Source organism: Mauremys mutica, chromosome 2 (genome assembly GCF_020497125.1).
Source record: "Mauremys mutica isolate MM-2020 ecotype Southern chromosome 2, ASM2049712v1, whole genome shotgun sequence".
NCBI classification, from domain to species: Eukaryota; Metazoa; Chordata; order Testudines; family Geoemydidae; genus Mauremys; species Mauremys mutica.
The window spans coordinates 142872516-142890133 of record NC_059073.1 but is presented as its reverse complement, the minus strand read 5'-3'; positions in this window follow the sequence as shown (position 1 = coordinate 142890133).

Sequence of the window (17618 nt, the reverse complement as noted above, 5' to 3'; positions counted from 1 at the left end):
AGTCAGTGGTACCAGATGACAGAACAAGGAGTAATGGTCTCAAGTTGCAGTGGGGGAGGTTTAGGTTGGATTTTAGGAAAAACATTTTCACTAGGAGCGTGGTGAAGCACTGGAATGGGTTACCTAGAGAGGTGGTGGAATCTCCTTCCTTAGAGGTTTTTAAGGTCAGGCCTGACAAAGCCCTGGCTGGGATGATTTAGTTGGGAATTGGTCCTGCTTTGAGCAGGGGGGTTGGACTAGTTACCTCCTGAGGTCCCTTCCAACCCTGATATTCTATGATATTGCTAATTCAAATCCTATCTATCTAGTATAGTAGGCTTAGTTGGTGTTTTTATTTATTTGCTAGGTAATCTGCTTTGATCTGTTTGCTATCACTTCAAATCTCTTTTGTGGCTAATAAACTTGTTTTATGTCTTTATATAAATCATTGCATGCTTGGTTAATACAAGCATATTGTGTATATTTTCTCCACATTGAGGGAGAGGCAAACTGAGTAATAAATTCATACTGGTTGGGGTTTGAACCAGGGCAGGACCTCTGGGGTCCCAGGCTGGGAAGCTGGTGGTAATTTTGGCTGTAGCCCCTCTATTGTTGGTTCCCATGCAGTGGCTGGCCAGAGAGCCTGCATGTAACTGCAGCTGGGTGTGTCCCTACCTGAGTGAATGCCGATGGGTGTGTAGAATCGGGAGTGGTCTGCAGCTTGTCACAGCAGCACAGTGTGTGGGGGAGGCCAGGATGGTAAGTCAGAGGGCTCAGTGGTACCCAGGGCTGGCTCCAGGCACCAGACGAGAAAGCACGTGCCTGGGGCAGCATATTGTAATGGGCGGCATTCCGGCCAAGCTTGGGGCTGCACATCTTGGCTGCCCTGACGTGGTTTTTTTTTTTTTTTTGCTTTGGCAGCCTGGTCTGCAGCTCTGGAGCCCCCGGCTGGCTCCCTGCGCTCCGCCAGTCCCAGCGCAGCCGGGACACAGACCCCGGCCCAGGGGGCAGGAACTAGCAATCCCCGCTGCTCACCGTGCCGCCGAGCTCCCCGGGACGCGCCACTCCCCGCTGCCTGCACCAGCCTCCGCCTCCTACGCTGCTCTGAGCCCGGCCGAGCCGCCTTTCAAGGAGCGACTGAGCCAGCACCTCCTGCAGTCCCTGGGGGCTCCACCTGCCCGGCCAGGAGAAGCACCCCAAGGCCGGAAGGGGGAGCCCCTCTCGCCCAGCTGCGAGTGGGCTGCAGCGCCACCCTCCAGCCCCCTGCGAGCTGCCTTGACCGCCCTCCACGCGCTCCCTGCGGCTGCCTTTCTTTTTTTTTTTTCCTTCCGCAGTCTGGTAGGCAGTAGGAGGTTTTTGTTTGTTTGTTTTTTGCTTGGGGTGGCAAAAAAACTAGAGCCAGCCCTGGTGGTACCCAGTTCCAGGTTGCACCATGGGGATACAACCCTCACACTGAATTAAGTCAATGGTCAGTTGTAAACTTTTGAAAGAACAACCATAACATTTTGTTCAGACTTAACAACCTTGCAAATCAGAAGGTCTTACGTGGTATTTGCAGACGATAAAATAATGTGTTGTCCATCCCATGGTGGGTGGGTGAGATTCTGTGGCCTGCATTGTGCAGGAGGTCAGACTAGATGATCATAATGGTCCCTTCTGATCTTAAAGTCTATGATTCTATGACCTACAATGTTTTCATGCCATTACTGAAAAGGGTGAAACAATACGGCCTCTTGAGTGCCCCCTCATGGCCTTAGGTCACACTGCTTCCTTTTCCCCCTCTTGGACAATTCAAATAAAACGTCACCCAGGCTTTTTGTGGTCGAAAATACCCTTCCTGACTGAGGGACTGGGTTTAATAATACAAAATAAAATCCAAATAAAACTCAAAATTCCAGAACAAAGTCCACCCAAAACAATAGTTTCTCTTCTTCCTTTCCTGTTTTGGCAGGTCACGCCCAGGCCCTACCTGGCCGAAGTCTCTGGTCTAGCTCCCAAGACTCTCTGCTACAGCTTGATCACTCCCAGCAGTCTCCGATCCCTGAATATTCCATCCATCCTTCCCCTTGCAGCTTCCTGCTGCTCTTTATAGATCCAGGCCTTCCAGCCTTTGGGGGCAAGCCAGCCTGTTAGAAATACTCACCTCTTACATAGCACTTTTCATCAATACATCGCAAAGTGCTTTACAAAGGGTGTCAGTATCATTATCACCATTTAAAAGTAAAACAATTTTGGGGGGGGACGACTATGGAAATGAAGCTTTTCATATTTAGGCCATTGGCACGTTCAAATCAGAGTAGGAGCATTGGAACAGGGAAGGAAGCAGGGGGCCATGGCCCCATCACTTTTAGAAGTGGAAGGGCTATGCCCTCCCACTTTTTACCAGCCATAAAGGTGAGTGATGGGGTGGGAGGGGAGGAGAGATGCAAGCGGGGGCAGGGCCTCAGGGGAAGAGGCGGCGTGGGGGTGGGACCACGGTTCAGGCACCACTAGCCCCTCCACTTCTAGGAAGGTTCCACCACTCCTGGACCAGATTGGTCGTGTCTGAAAGTTATTACCAGACAATGACTGGTTGATGGCCTATATGAACATGATTGCCATAATGGATTAATCAGCTTGTGGCCTCAGTCCAGTTCCTGGTGGTCCTTGATTCTCTTCGTAGCTCTGCTGGCTTCAATGGACTGACTGCTGGTTTACACCAGTGTAAGTATGAGGAGAATCAGACCCAAGGTGTCTATACCACAAGTGGTGCTCTGGTGGGCTGAATGACGCCACAGAAAGGTCTTAGAGATTGAAGTATCCTATCTGCACTAGGAGGGTTTTTGCAGGGTCACTGTGGAGATGGGTTTTTGGGGACTTGATGAAACTTGCATTAAGAGTACAAAACAGCCCTGCTCTGTGGATAAACAGAAGAACAGAGTCTCCAGGGCTATAAATCACCAGTATCAAAATTCACTTATGGCTCCAATCGAACAAAGCAATTAAAACCTGATCCTAACCCCACTGATGCTAATGGAAAGAAGCCCTTTGACTTCAATGGGCTTTGGATCAGGCCCTGAAGAATGTGCATTGCCATTAACTATTTATGTGCAAGTGCTTTGCTGGACCCGAGACACTATAAAGAAAACTTGAAAGCATGTTAAAAACCACAAAACAGCCTTTTTGTCTGCACACTTCTCCTAAATTTGGATTTGATTACATGCCTTGTCACAGATTCTGCTAGCCTGGTAGCTTGGCTGTCTGAGTTTTATTTTGTACACTGGGGAAGTTAAATCTCTTATTTGTGGAAGCACAAAAGCCAATATATTCAGAATGTACCCAGTGCTGTCTGCATGGCAGCTGGGATGATTTATTAGAACTACTGCACACAAGGTTTGTGTGTTTTTTATTGCTCCCATATCTTTTTGAATTACACCAAATAGCAAGACCAGCTGCTCCTACCAAGGCTTCCATGTCTAAGTACACGGACTCTAAAACCTGAAATCTCCCCCTAGTCCTTTGCCAACAGTAATTAACGTCAGTCAAAATGGTTTTATGGAAAACAGGTCTTGTCGAACAAACCTGACTTCATTATTTGTTGAGATTGCCATTTTTGGTTGATAAAGTTAACGTTGTCGATGTAATAGACTTTTGTAGACCCACTACCAAATGACGTTCTGATTAAACAGCATAGCACAATACAGTTCCAATAAAGCATATGCTAAATGGATTAAGAACTAGCTAACCGTGATCTCAAAAAGTAGCTATTCAATATCATTGAATGGGGGTATACCTATTCGTGTTTCACAGGGATTAGTATTAGGCCTGGTGCTATTCAGCATTTTTATCAATGATCTGGAAGTAAATATAAAATTCCCGCTGATAAAATTTGCGGATGACACACAGGGCCATGACTGCACTAGGAGGTTGGGGGATCATTCCACAGCTGGTGTAGACATCTTCACGCTGGCTCTCATTGAGCTAACATGCTAAAAACAGTAATGTTAGCACAGGCAGCTGCAAGCAGCGGCATGGCTACAAATCCACCTAAAACCCATGGGTACTTAGCACGGCTAGCCCGTGCCGCTGCTGCTAGTCCACGCCCATGCTAGCCCTGGCTACACTACTATTTTTAGCTCAATGAGAACTAGCGTGAATATGTCTGCGTGAGCTGGAATCATGCCCCCTCGCTCCATAGTGTAGATGTAGCCAAAGACTGACAAAGGTGAATAATAGGCAGGACAGGGTGGTCATACAGAGATCTGCATCATTTGGTTTATTTTATTTTAATGCTGCCAAATGCAAATGTACGCATCTAGGAACAAGGAATGCAGGCCATATCAACAGAATGGGGGACTCTGTCCTGGAAAGCAGTGACTCTGAAAAGGATTGAAGGATCATAGTGGACAAGCAACTCAGCTTGAGTTCCCAGTGTGATGCTGTGTCATAAAGGGCTAATGCAATCTTTGGATTCCAAACAGGAGAGTAGCAAGGGGCAGAAAGGAAGTGATTTTACCTCTGTACGCAGCATTGGTGAGGCTGATGTTGGAATACACTTACAGTTCTGCTGTCCGGATTTTTAAAAGGATGTTGTAAAACTGTAGAGGGTGCAGAAAAGAGCCCAAAAATTATTTGAGGGCTGGAGGAAGTGTCTTAAAGTGAGAGACTTAAAGAGCTCAGTTTGTTTTGTTTATTAAAAGGGAGTCTGAGCTGTGACTTGATTACAGTGCTGAAGTACCTTTATGGAGAGAAAACACCAGGTATTAAAGTGCTCTCTAATCTAGTGGAGAAAGATAGAACAAGAACCACTAGCTGGAAGATGAAGCCAGACAAATTCAAATTAGAAATTAGACACAAACTTTTAACAGTGAGGGTGAGTAGCCACTGGAGAAAACTCCCAAGGGAAGCAGTGGATTCTCCATCTCTTGGTGCTTTCAAATAAAGACCGGATTCTTTAGTCAAACACAAGTTATGGGGCTCAGTACAGAAGTAACTGGGTGAAATTCTACGTTCTGTGAGATACAGGAGGTCAGATTAAATAATGTAATGGTCCATTCTGCCCTAAAACTCAAATGTATGAAAGGGCCAGATCGCCAGCTGCTGTGAATCAGCATAGCTCTGTTTACTTCTGAATTACAGTGATTTACACCACCTGTCCTGAAAGGTCCTTAGGTCCTACTGGCATCTATGTAAATGGAGGGCTCTCAGCACTGTGCAGGATCTGACTCTACTGCCCATTCAATATGTGCCTCTCCTCTCAATTCTCACCTAAGACATCCCTCTCCTGGTCTTAATTTCCCTTGCTCTGTTATTGGCTTCATTATGGCTAAATGCCTTATTTATTCATCACGCAGTCTCTTAAAAGAATTGTTTTCTTCTAATGATGCTGCATGCTGCCCTGCTGTTTCGCTTTAAATTTGTAAAGTGTTTTGGATTACAGTTTGCCTGAAAGACAGTCAGGCAAGCTGAGTGGTGGATCGTCCTCTCTGTTGTCCACTGGAGAGTGCACTGGATGTTGGACTCGGGAGATTGGAGCTCTAATCCCATCTCGGGCACTGACCTGCTGGGTGACCTTGTGTAAGACTTGCCCAGCAAAATGGGGCCCTGATCTCAACTGAGGTTTCAAGATGCTACTGTAACATGTAAGCACCAAGCTCCAACAACATGTGACATCAGCCAACCTCCCAGATGCCTCATGATCAGGATTCAGACCAGGACACAGCACAGAGATGGCTCTACTGGCACTAAAAGACAATCTCCACTCGACCATGGACACAGCTAAGATTTACTTACCTGAAAGTGTTATTTACTCTCTCTCATAACACAAGAACTAGAGACGACCAAATGAAATAGGCAGGCAGCAGGTTTAAAACAACAAAAGGAAGTATTTTTTCACACAACGCACAGTCAACCTGGGGAACTTCTTGCCAGAGGATGTTGTGAAGGCCAAGACTATAACAGGGTTAAAAAAAAATTAGATAAACTCATAGTGTATGGGTCCATCAGTGGCTATTAGCCAGGATGGGTAGGGATAGTGTCCCTAGCTTCTGTTTGCCAGAAGCTGGGAATGGGCGACAGAGAATGGATCACTTGATGATGACCTGTTCTGTTCATTCCCTCTGGGGCACCCAGCATTGGTCACTGTCAGAAGACAGGACACTGGGCTAGATGGACCTTTGTTCTTGCCCAATATGGCCATTCTTATGTTTTTATACCGCTGGACCTCTCTGGACCACCAGGGGTTACTAACATCCCAAAATGCCATAGCAGGAGAAGATGGCCCAGCACTACAGTGGCTCCAATCATTCCTCTCAAACAGAACTCGGAAGTAGTGACAGGTAACTGCTCCTCATCTCTGAAGGCTCTAAGCTGTGGGCTCTGCAGGGATCCATACCATCCTCTCTTCTTTTCAGTGTTAACATGACACCACTCAGGAAGAGTGAGGGGCTTAGCTGCCGACAGTATGCCAATGACACTCTCAAATGATGCAACCACCGCCACTACTAACCTGTCAGAATGCCTGCAGCCAATCAGCTCTTGGGTGAAGAGCAGGTGGCTCAAGCTGAACCCAGGCAAGATCAATGGGATGCCCGTTGGGAAAAAGGAAATGCTTTGAGGCGTTGGCCAAGTCATTACATTCCCCTCTATCAAGGGCTCACAGACCCCATTTGTCCAAGTGCTGCTAAGCCCAGGTTAGATTCCTCAGGAAACTTGGATGACCAGGTAGCATCTGTCTCCAAAACTGCTTCTGTCACCTCCAGATCGCTAGGAAACTTCTTCCCTTCCTCCTGGAGAGAGGCCTGGCCACAGGGATCCCTGCTTTTGTCGCTTCCAGGTTGGATTCGTGTAACTCATTATTACTGGAGCTAATTGCGAAGAGGATGGACAGAGTCCAGCTGGCACAGAATGGGGCTGCTCACCTTTTCCATGGCTCATGCCACCATGAGCACTTCAGGCCTGGGCCCAAGTTCTTCCACTGGCTCCCAGGCAACTTCTCATGCCAGTTTAAGGCCTATTTTTCAAAGCAATTAATGGATGAACCCTCCAGCTATATCAAAGATGGAAATTCGATCTGTGATTGGCAGAGACAGCTGTGTTCCACTGGCAGCAATGCAGAACGCTGAGAGCAGGAGGAAGTGTGTGAAACCTGGGGACATCTTTGGGGCCAGGATCTGCGTATAGAACAGTCTTTCAGAAGAGACCAGGCAAATCTAGCATCTGACTATCTTTAGACTATGTCACAAAGCCTTTCTCTTCGAGAAAGCCTTTCTGCGATAAGTGACATTCATGATCTGAACATCTTTTATTCCCACCCCCAAACCCTAATAAAACCAAACCGAAAAACCTATCCCAGATAGAGTTCTGACCCTATCAAGGGAGCAGTGTCAGGGACACCATTAAGTGCACTAGTGACTTCACTATTGCTATTGATTTTACATGGTGCTCGGATCCTATGTCAATGGGCAATAAAAGCAGATTAGATAGCTATGTAAGCTGATGGTCAATATCAAAATCAGCCCCTAAAACAAGCAGTTTATTATTAATGATTCTTAACAAGCACCAGTATAATTTTCATCTGAGGATCTCAAATCACTTTACACAGGAAATATTGTTACCCCTGTTTTACAGCTGGGGAAACTGAGGCATGGAGAGATGAAGTGACCTGCCTCCCCATGTTCCACAGTGAGACAATGGCAGAGCTGGTAAAAGATCCCAGGACTCCTGACTCCGAGTCTGATGCTCAGCCCACTGAACCAAGTGTCATGGAGCACAAGATGAGCATCAGACAGGATCTGAAAGGCCTCCCCCATCTTCTGAACAGGAGAGGCAGCATGGGCTAGTACATAGGGCGGTGGTGTGGGACTCAGGAAACCTGGGTTCTATTCCTAGCTCTGTCACTGACCTGCTGGGTGGCCTTGGGCAAGTCACTTCCTCTGTTTTCCCCATCCACTTTGTCAGTCACACTGAAAGTTCTTTGGGGCAGGGACAGTCTCTAATTATGTGTTTGCACAGTGCCTAGCACAGTCAGCCCTCCTATCTCCACTGGCACCTCTAGACGCTATTACAACTAATCAGAGATGGGGGGAAGTGAGGATGTGCAGTTTCCTGGAGACAAGGGGAAGGCTCCTGAGTTTGCCACAGTAAGGGCAGAGCCAATCTCAGGTTTGTTTAATGCCGGGCTAACTCTATTGCCTTTTTGTCAAACCTCGCACATAGGCACTAGCTGTTCTGCTGCTGCTTTATGTCTGACAAACATCAGAGGTTCTCAAGTTCAACTCCTGACTGATAAATATATTTATGTTCTTAATCTCCCCTCTCCATATGGTATTAAAGAAATTTAGTGATGTGGAGAAGGTCACTCAGCTGAGAAAGTTTGTTCTGAGAAATGAGGGAGGAAAAAAGCCACTCAGTGCCTTCAGAAAAGCAATAAGAAGAATGCTGTTCCCATTACACTACTTCATTGATTTCAACTAGGTGGCCAAGGGGACTGGAATAACGAGATCTAGGCTGCCAATTCAAATCCAGGCTAGGTAGGGAGAGGCTGAAAGTTATTACCGTCTGATGGCTGTTCTGTGGCCTACGTGAAATGAGTCTGGTGGTCTCTGCCCGGTTCTTAGTGAACACGTGGCTACAGCACAAAAAACGAACAGCAGAACTGGCACCAATTGTTAGTTAATAGGACTGAAAAGGCCATGCTGACTAAACTCTCCCTCTAACCCCAGATCAAGTGTGGACTATTACTAGCAGGGCAGTGCAAGGGAAGCTCGCCTTGCTGCTACCTACACGCTTGGCCTGATGTGAATAAAGAGCGGAGAGGCTTGTTATCTGGTGCCTTCCACCAGAAATCAAATCATACCAAGAAAAAAAAATCCAAACTCTCCCATTCGAACCCTGACACTTGGAGGCACTCCCCATAAACACCTGCCAGGCTACCTGGCTGTCCTCCTTCAAATCCCTTCTTAAATATCTTCTTTGCTGTGAAAACTACAAATATTATTATTATTAATAATAATCTTGACAGTGGTTAGGAAACTGGCGTGCTTAGACCACAGCCTATCATGCTGACCAATATTGACCCTCTGTTCCATCCATCTGTCTGTCTCCACCTGTTGTCTCTTTTCTTATACTTAGATTGCAAATTCTTAGTGGTAAGGATCTTACAGTGATGAGCATGATATAAGACTCTAAGTAGAATAGAATAGTGTAAATTTAAAGAGGATCATCTTTTGTTTGTACAATGCCTAGCACAACAGAGTCCTCGGCCATCACTGGGGTGCCTAAGTACTACTGTAATATAAATCATTAAAATAATACTAAAACCATGCTAGGAATTTTAAGAAACATCAGTGTTGCCATATGGATCAGATCAATGTTTCACTTTACCTGGTACCCTGGCTCCAAAAAAATCAGTATGGGATGCTTCTGAAGTGTAAAACTCCAATAACGTACACTTGAGTAGTAACATGCCTATGGGGGAAGTTTCTTCCCAACCACAGAGAGTTAGTGATTGGGTTATGCCTTGAACCATGAGAGTCAACAATTATATGTATTGATCTTAGCTAGCATTACCATGGAGAATATTTATAATTTATATAAATGTGTAATCTTTTATTGGAATTGGCTAAACTTCCTGCTTCAGTAATATCTTGTGGCATTGAGTTCCACAGGATAATTGTTTACAAACAAACATTTTAAATGTGTTGGTTTTTAATCTGAATATGCATTTCCCCTATTATTTTATCATAAAAATGGTAAATGGAAGCATGTGAATGTCATTCACCACATTGTTTTACATACATTTATCGTGGCTTTTCTTATTCATGTCTTCTCTCAGCAAAACAGTCCTAGTCACTGCAATCTCTCCTCATGACAGAGCTTTTCATGCCTCATTATTTTCAGTGTCAGTCTTTGGATCTTTTCTATTTATACTGTATCCTTTCTGAGATGTGAAACAAAAGAGAGCACCGCATTTAAGTTCATGTCATAACCCCAGCTGATACAACTGAGCAATAATATTTCATCCTTAGTCTCTCTCTGTCCACATACAGTCTAACTTGTTTACTTTTATGACCACAGCAGCATGTTCAGCAGATGTCGCACTGAGCTGCACATAACAAACCTGCGTAATATCTGGAGGGGATTTAAGAACTCCTCGTTGTATGTGATTAGTTCAAATTGTTCCTATGCTCTGCTAAAGGGCTAAAACTTAAGATGTTCAAAGGACCTTTAGGGACCCAAGACCCCAAAGCCAATAGGCTTTGGAAACCTAATTTCTTTAGGGACTTTGAAAATCCTATCATAACTAGTTTTAACTGTTATACATGAGTGACATAGTGTCTTGTAATTTCAGTTAATTACTAGGGGCAAAAATTTCAAATTTAGGTGCTTAACTTTAAACACCTAAGATTGAAAATGTTGGCTAGATAGATAGACAGACACACACACACGGGGGCAGGGGGGAGAGAGAGAGAGATACACTGTATATTAGTGAAATCTATCTCAGTACATTTTGCATGCTGAGAGATCATGGCATGAACCGAACCTCTTTTCCTAGAAACACTATCATCCTTATTTAAAATATATTTTTTTAAATTTTGTATCTCCAATGTAATTCCCTTCCATTCATGGAACTATACGGGCTCTCTCCAGGAGCCAAAAATGACACCTTTACATTCCTACCGAGTGGGCCAGCGAGTGAGTGGGCCCAAGAGAGAATGACTCTATAGTCTGTGGTTAGAGGACTCACCCAAGATGTTGGGTTTATGCAGGGATGGCCAAACATACTGACCCGCCGAGCCACATATGACAATCTTCAGACGTTTGAGAGCTGGGGCGTGTCTGTTGGGGTTCAGGGCTTCAGCCCCGCTCCCACTGAATCCCTGAGCCCTGGTAGGCACCTCCTCCGGGGCTCAAGTCCCATGACCCCCCTCCTTGCTGGGCAGAAGCCCCTAGCCCCACCACCCAACTGCAGGGCAGAAGTCCTGAGCTCCCCCAACAGTCTGGTAGGTGGAGATTGTGGCAAAGGGGTGTGAGGGGCTCTGCGAGCCACACTTTAACTGTAAAAGAGCTGCATGCGGCTCACAAGCTGCAGTTTGGCTACCCCTGGGTTTATGTGTGGGTGCAGGATGGGTTGGTGGCCTGTGACAGAAGAGATCAGACTAGATGATCTCTGGTGGTCCCTTCTGGCCTTAAACTCTGTGAGGATCCAGCCTCTCCGCAACAATAACTCTCTAACTATTTATCCAGACTGAAACAGCTACGTCAGGAGACTGAGGGAACTCCACATCAGAACAGCCCAATGGTTACGGTGGTAGATGGTTGTTCAAGTCCCTTCTCCTTATTAGGTGGCAGAGGGATTAGAACTGGGAGTCTCCAACATCCTATGGGAGTACTCTGACCTCTGGCTAAAGGTTATGGGGGAGTTCCTTGTTGCAAAAAAACAACTTCGGTGCTTAACTGCAAAAAAAGATGCTCAGCTATGAATCACTAGCAGAAATAACCTTCTGTTGCCATGAGAGGGACAGGGCTTAGCACACATCCTTCTCATTGAGTTTTCCCATTGGCTAGTTTAGGAAGCTTCATGCCTAGCATGCTTGCTTTTGTTAATCACAATCAAAGGTGCCTCTCTCCCCCCATTCATTTTATAGGGAACCTAGGTACCTAATTCAGGCTTTAGGAATTGCCGTGTGTTCCTGTGGTTTTCTAAGCACCTAGAAGTCAGCACCTTTGTGAATCTAGGCCTAGTCTGTGGTTCTCAGCCAGGGGTAGACATACCCCTGGGGCTACGCTGAGGTCTTTCAGGGGTACATCAACTCATCTAGATATTTGCTAAAATTTCATACAGCCAATGACTAGTTTATACTGCTTTATATACTATACACTGAAAAGTACGTACAATAGTTATATTCCAATTGATTTATGTTATTATATGGTAAAAATGAGAGTCAGCAATTTTTCAGTAATAGTGTGCTGGGACACTTCTGTATTTTTATGTCTGATTTTGAAACCAAGTAGTTTTTAAGTGCGGTGTAACTTAGGGGTAGGCAAGACAAATCAGACTCCTTAAAAGCGTACCATAGTCTGGAAAGGTTGAGAGCCACTGGTCTAGGTGATTTCCCCATAGAACAAAGAATTGAACTCAGACTAGCACCATAACCACTGCACCATCCATCATCTCCATAAATTCAATGAGATTATTTTAATAGTAATGTACATTCCAACATAATTAAGCATTGAAGATCAGATCATAGCATCCAAAAATGCACCATAGTTAAACATAAGTAAACACTTATTGAAGAAAAAAAAAGTACAATAAATGTTAACCCTTAAAAACTTCTGACATTTTTTAGGCTGCCAGTCAACTGAATTCTTAAAAGGACATTTGTGTGTGTTAAGTAATCAGAAAGATCTCAATTTACCAAGAAACTGTGAATAAGAGTTATGTGACTCAAAGCAGCCATGGCCTGGACATTTCCATTATACATACATTTAATTAATAGGTGGTTTTAATTGCTCATCATCAAGCATGGAATAAAATACCAGGAATGATCAATCAAACAAAATCACACCAACAAGAATAAGATTTTCCAGATCTTTTCGGCTGCCCACTCACTCAGACAGATACAATTGCAAATCAGAACTGTGGTGCTTAAGCAAGATGCTCTCAATAGGTAGCTAAGTAGCAGCTACCTTGAGTGCCCCATGTCTGCCAAGGACGGAGGAAAACAATCAAAGAAAACTAAATCTATTTTTTAATGGGACTAAACATTCTCAACATAGATGATGAATAATTTAATCAATCTGATGAATCTCACATGGGGAAATAGAATTTCTGGGTTCTTCCTCTAGCTATGGCATCCGTGGATGCCTTTTTCTCCAAGAAATCTCCTCTTCAAAACTTATTTGATAAAGGCATAATAAGGAGCAGAATTAGTCAGAGACTAATACTGGTTTAACAAAACTAGCAAATTCTAAGTTCTCTTGAGCAGTTTAAGTGCTTCCAGACATCCTTAAAAATAATTGGCTTTGTCTGATTTTAGCCCTACAGTTTCCTGTAATTTTTGATGATATTGTTTAGACTAGTATGAAAAAAAATGCATTTTTCCCATCAATGCAGTTGAAAGGTTAAATTCACCCAATATTTATGGCAGGTTCCACTGCAGTGGTACACTAAAGGCTGCATAGCTGAAATGCAGATGCAAATTCCCTCTCACTGGGGAACTTGACACTCAGATGCCCTGGTGATGGGCTAGGCTCATAGAACTGGGTGAAAATTTTCTGATGAAACAGTTTTTCCACCGGAAACTGCCAAATCAACAAAATCAAAATGGAACATATGGATTGTCAACATTCTGGATGAAAAATTATTGAAATTTTATTTCAATAAAGTGAAAGCGTGTCATTTCAAAATAAAGCAAAGCAATTCTTTCCCACTCTCCTTTTGATTATAATGACATTAGATGCCAAAATGGTAATGTCAAAAGGAAGTGCTTCAATTGTATTGAAATGAAACGTTTCAATAACGTTGTTTCAGTATTCCTGAAATGAAGTGGGGAATGTTTGTTCTGAGGGACCTTTGAAAATTTCAACTTTTTGTTCAGAATTGACAGAAAAGGAAATGTCGGAATTTCCCACTAAATGGACATTTAGTTTTTACCAACTACAATACGAACCTGAATAAATTGCAACCAGAGAGAACACATCTCAGAATATGAGTAATGTAGGCCTTTTTGGAGCCGTAAGCATAAGTAACAGTGTGAACCAAAGGCTGTGAGCCAGAGTAGGCCTGGCTTTAGCAAAACAGCACCAGGTGTCAGCTAACCAAATAAGGATATTCCTGACCAGAGAGGATGGTACAGAAAATACAGTTACTTGAAAAAGCCATGTGAACACATTCCTAAGAACAAGAACACATTAACCCCTCCTAAAATAAAGAGGGAATGACAGGACAGTGAATGAGGATATTTTGTTCCAACTAGCATAAGGATGGTAATTAACAACATCTGGAGTGTAATACATAATTTGTTAGTATCAACATATAAAAAGGAGAAATCATAGCAGGAGCATCTCCGTTCTTGCCAAGGGAACAGCACCCTCATGTGCTGATACCATTGTCACAAGCATACATGCATTAGTGTACTGTAACTTCTGAGCCAGGGCACTAGTACTGTGCTTCATCAGCAGTAAACCTGGCCAAGTGTCTTTGCCACTGAACCGAGCCAGTGGTCTCTTTATGAACAACATTGAGGTCTGCCGAATCGGCTAGATGCACTGTCTGCTAGTGCAGCTGACAGCAGAGTGCACTTCGCATCCTTAACAACACTGCAGCACTAACTGCAAGCAGCACTAGACAAAGAAGGGGGGTGGTTAAGGCCAACATTGCTGATTCAATGACTCTTGGGACTCACCCACCATTGTGTGACTCCAATTTAAGAACTAGAGTTACAGCAGTCTTCTTTTGCGCAATCTCTACTATTGGGCCTGCTATGGAGCTCTAGCCATCCTATAAACCTTGATGGGAAACTGGGAAGGAAGCTGGAGGTGGTATCAGTTTATCCTCTTTGGAGTGACTCCCAGCCTGCTAGGATGAGGGAACTAGGCTGGCATGGAGAAGTTTAGTTTACAAGCCTTCCTGTGCTAACTAGTGAAACTGGCGCAAATACTTATTTTCTGAAGGAAAAGTAAACCTTTTATCAACAACAATTCATATTCTAACAGGGCAAGCCCCTCCAGAGCATCTCAGTATGGCCAAAGGTGGTCCTGCAATGCCCCTGCCTCTTCTGCAGAGCCTTTTATGACACACACACACACCATAAATGCATCCGACAAAGTGGGTATTCACCCACAAATGTTCATGCTCCAATACATTTGTTAGTCTATAAGGTGCCACAGAACTGTTTGCCGCTTTGACAGATCCAGACTAACATGGCTACCCCTCTGATATTTGACATCCCATAATATTTCTTTTGGTTGCCCCATCCACCCCTGCCTGGGGCCAGTTTAGTAAGTGCAATAGTTCAAAAATAATTCTCAAAATCCCACAAATAAAGTTCATCATCATAACACAAAGATTCATACTCAGCTCTGGCGCGCCCCCCAGACACAGAGATATTCTCCTGCCCCAGTTTGCTCTTCGCAAACCACCACTCCCAGCCCTTTTTACCTGGAGGCCAGACTTCTGACTCCAGCTTCCTTCTCCTGCCAGCATCTGCCCCATTTGGAGGAAGAAGGAAGCATATACACTGCCCACTGTGGGAGAGCTCCTCCCACTTGGATTCTTTTACATTATGGATCAATAGGGCAGAATTCTTAAGGGAGATATAAAAGCAGTTTGACAAGCTATAGCAAACTGCAGTACTGTCATATGATTCTTAAATGCTCAAGGTGCCTGTGTTCCCTTTAAGTGTCCATAATTTTAAGGAGATGACATGATCAAATTCACACCTGTGATAGGAGGATTCAATTCCATTCAATAGAATGTCATTGGCTTACACCAGGTAAGAATTTGATCCATAATGGCCAGAAACTCTGAGCTAAATCTTAGCTGGTGTAAATGAAGCTAATTTAGGGCCTACCTCCTGTACTGCTATGGCTGCCAGTCAAAACAACAACAAAACCCTATCAAAACAAACCACTCCACTGCATACTATCACCCTGGGGAGAGAACGAACCACATATGACAGATATTAATCACATTGCTTTATGCATGACTGAAACTCAAATACTACAATGACCAGGATGGCATAAGAACCTATATAGAACAGATACCTTTTATTCTGAAATCAGAAAAATAATTGAAATATTATTTTAACATAGTTTTCAATATTTATTTTTTAAAACCTTTAAAATAATAATCAACACTTGGGGCTTGATTCACTACAGTGTTACTCCAGTTTTACACTGGTACAACTCTACTAAAGTCAGTGGCGATACACCATTTCATTCCAGATTTACACTGGTGTAACACGGGCCCTTGATTCAGGGCATCTGAGCAAAATGTTTTGCATTCAGTGTTTCTAGGCTACAGGTGACACTAGCTGATAAAGAGGAGTGAAAGATGGATTTACAAATCAGGCTTTATTGCAGAGCAATAAGCAAGCTAATTACCTGAATGATTTGTTGGGGAAGTCATTAATAAACCTTTAAGCTAAAAACAAAACAAAATCAATGACCATGCAGGAATTATTCATGATGCAGCTCGGAAAATATTGTCCCCATTGCCTGTTTGTTAAAGGAAGTTCAAGGCTGGAGACTTTAAAGAGACTTTTAAGACTTTTAATTTGATGCCCTAAAACTAAGTTGTGCAAGCTTTTGTTAATTCCAGGCTCGGGCCAGAAGTTGCAGTGAACTGTGAGGTCTCCCCCTGGGGTTCTCACAACAAATTTTTTGGTGGCCTCAGAGTGCGGCCACCAACTCTTGCTGATGGCCACTCTGACAATTTTTCCTAAAATACTTAATTAACTTTAGAAAAAACAAATAAATATGCACATACTGGGTTTTGGGGGAAACCCAGGCCCGCCCTCTACTCCGGGTTCCAGCCCAGGGCCCTGTGGATTGCAGCTGTCTATAGTGCCTCTTGTAACAGCTGCATGACAGCTACAACTCCCTGGGCTACTTCCCCATGACCTCCTCCAAACACCTTCTTTATCCTCACCACAGGACCTTCCTCCTGGTGTCTGATAATGCTTGTACTCAGTCCTCCAGCAGCACACCCTCACTCTCAGCTCCTTGCGCCTCTTGCTCCCAGCTCCTCACATGCCCACCACAAACTGCAGTGAGCGCCTTTTTAAACCCTGGTGCCCTGATTAGCCTGCTTTGATTGGCTGCAGGTGATCTAATCAGCCTGTCTGCCTTAATTGGTTCTAGCAGGTTCCTGATTACTCTAGTGCAGCCCCTGCTCTGGTCACTCAGGGAACAGAAAACTACTCATCCAGTGACCAGTATATTTGCCCTCTACCAGACTCCTGTACCCCACTGGTCTGGGTCTGTCAGAATATACATGTCCAAATCATTGTAATTGATCTATGTAGGGTTGCTTTTTGCAGACTCAATAATAAAAATAATGTACAGTTGTCTCTATTCTTTACTGGACCTAAAAAGAATAGAAACACAAATAAGGTGCTTTGAATGTTCTTGTCTTTTTTCTTTTTGTTTCTTTATATATATATAGTCTGCTGTGTATACATATGTCTGCTGTGAAAAGTGATATTTGTATGTTTGTTAATATTACTTTTCACAGCAGACTTGCTCAGCCCTGGCAAGCCTGGGACAAATTAAGCCCTGGATGGGGAGGTGGGTACAGAGGCAATGGGGGCCAAGGGTGATGGTGCACTGGGGGAGGCAGCAGGGCCAGAGGTGATGGGGGTGAGCTCAGGCCAGAGCCCACCACCACACAGCCAGGGAACAGAGCACAAAGCCCCACACCCAGGGGACAGAGACTAGGGACAGAACCCAAAGTCCCCTGGCTGGAGCCTGCCACCCACCACCCCAGGGCTGAAGCTCAACCCCAGCTCCCCTGGGAAGGAGGGGAACTCATTGGCTGCCTGCTCCTCTTGCTTGTGTCTCCCCAGAGGGGCCCAACCACTGCTGGTGTCCCCTGGGGAGGGGCTACTGCTCCCCCCCCCCCAAAATCACTGCCCAGGAAGATGTGGCTGCAAGAA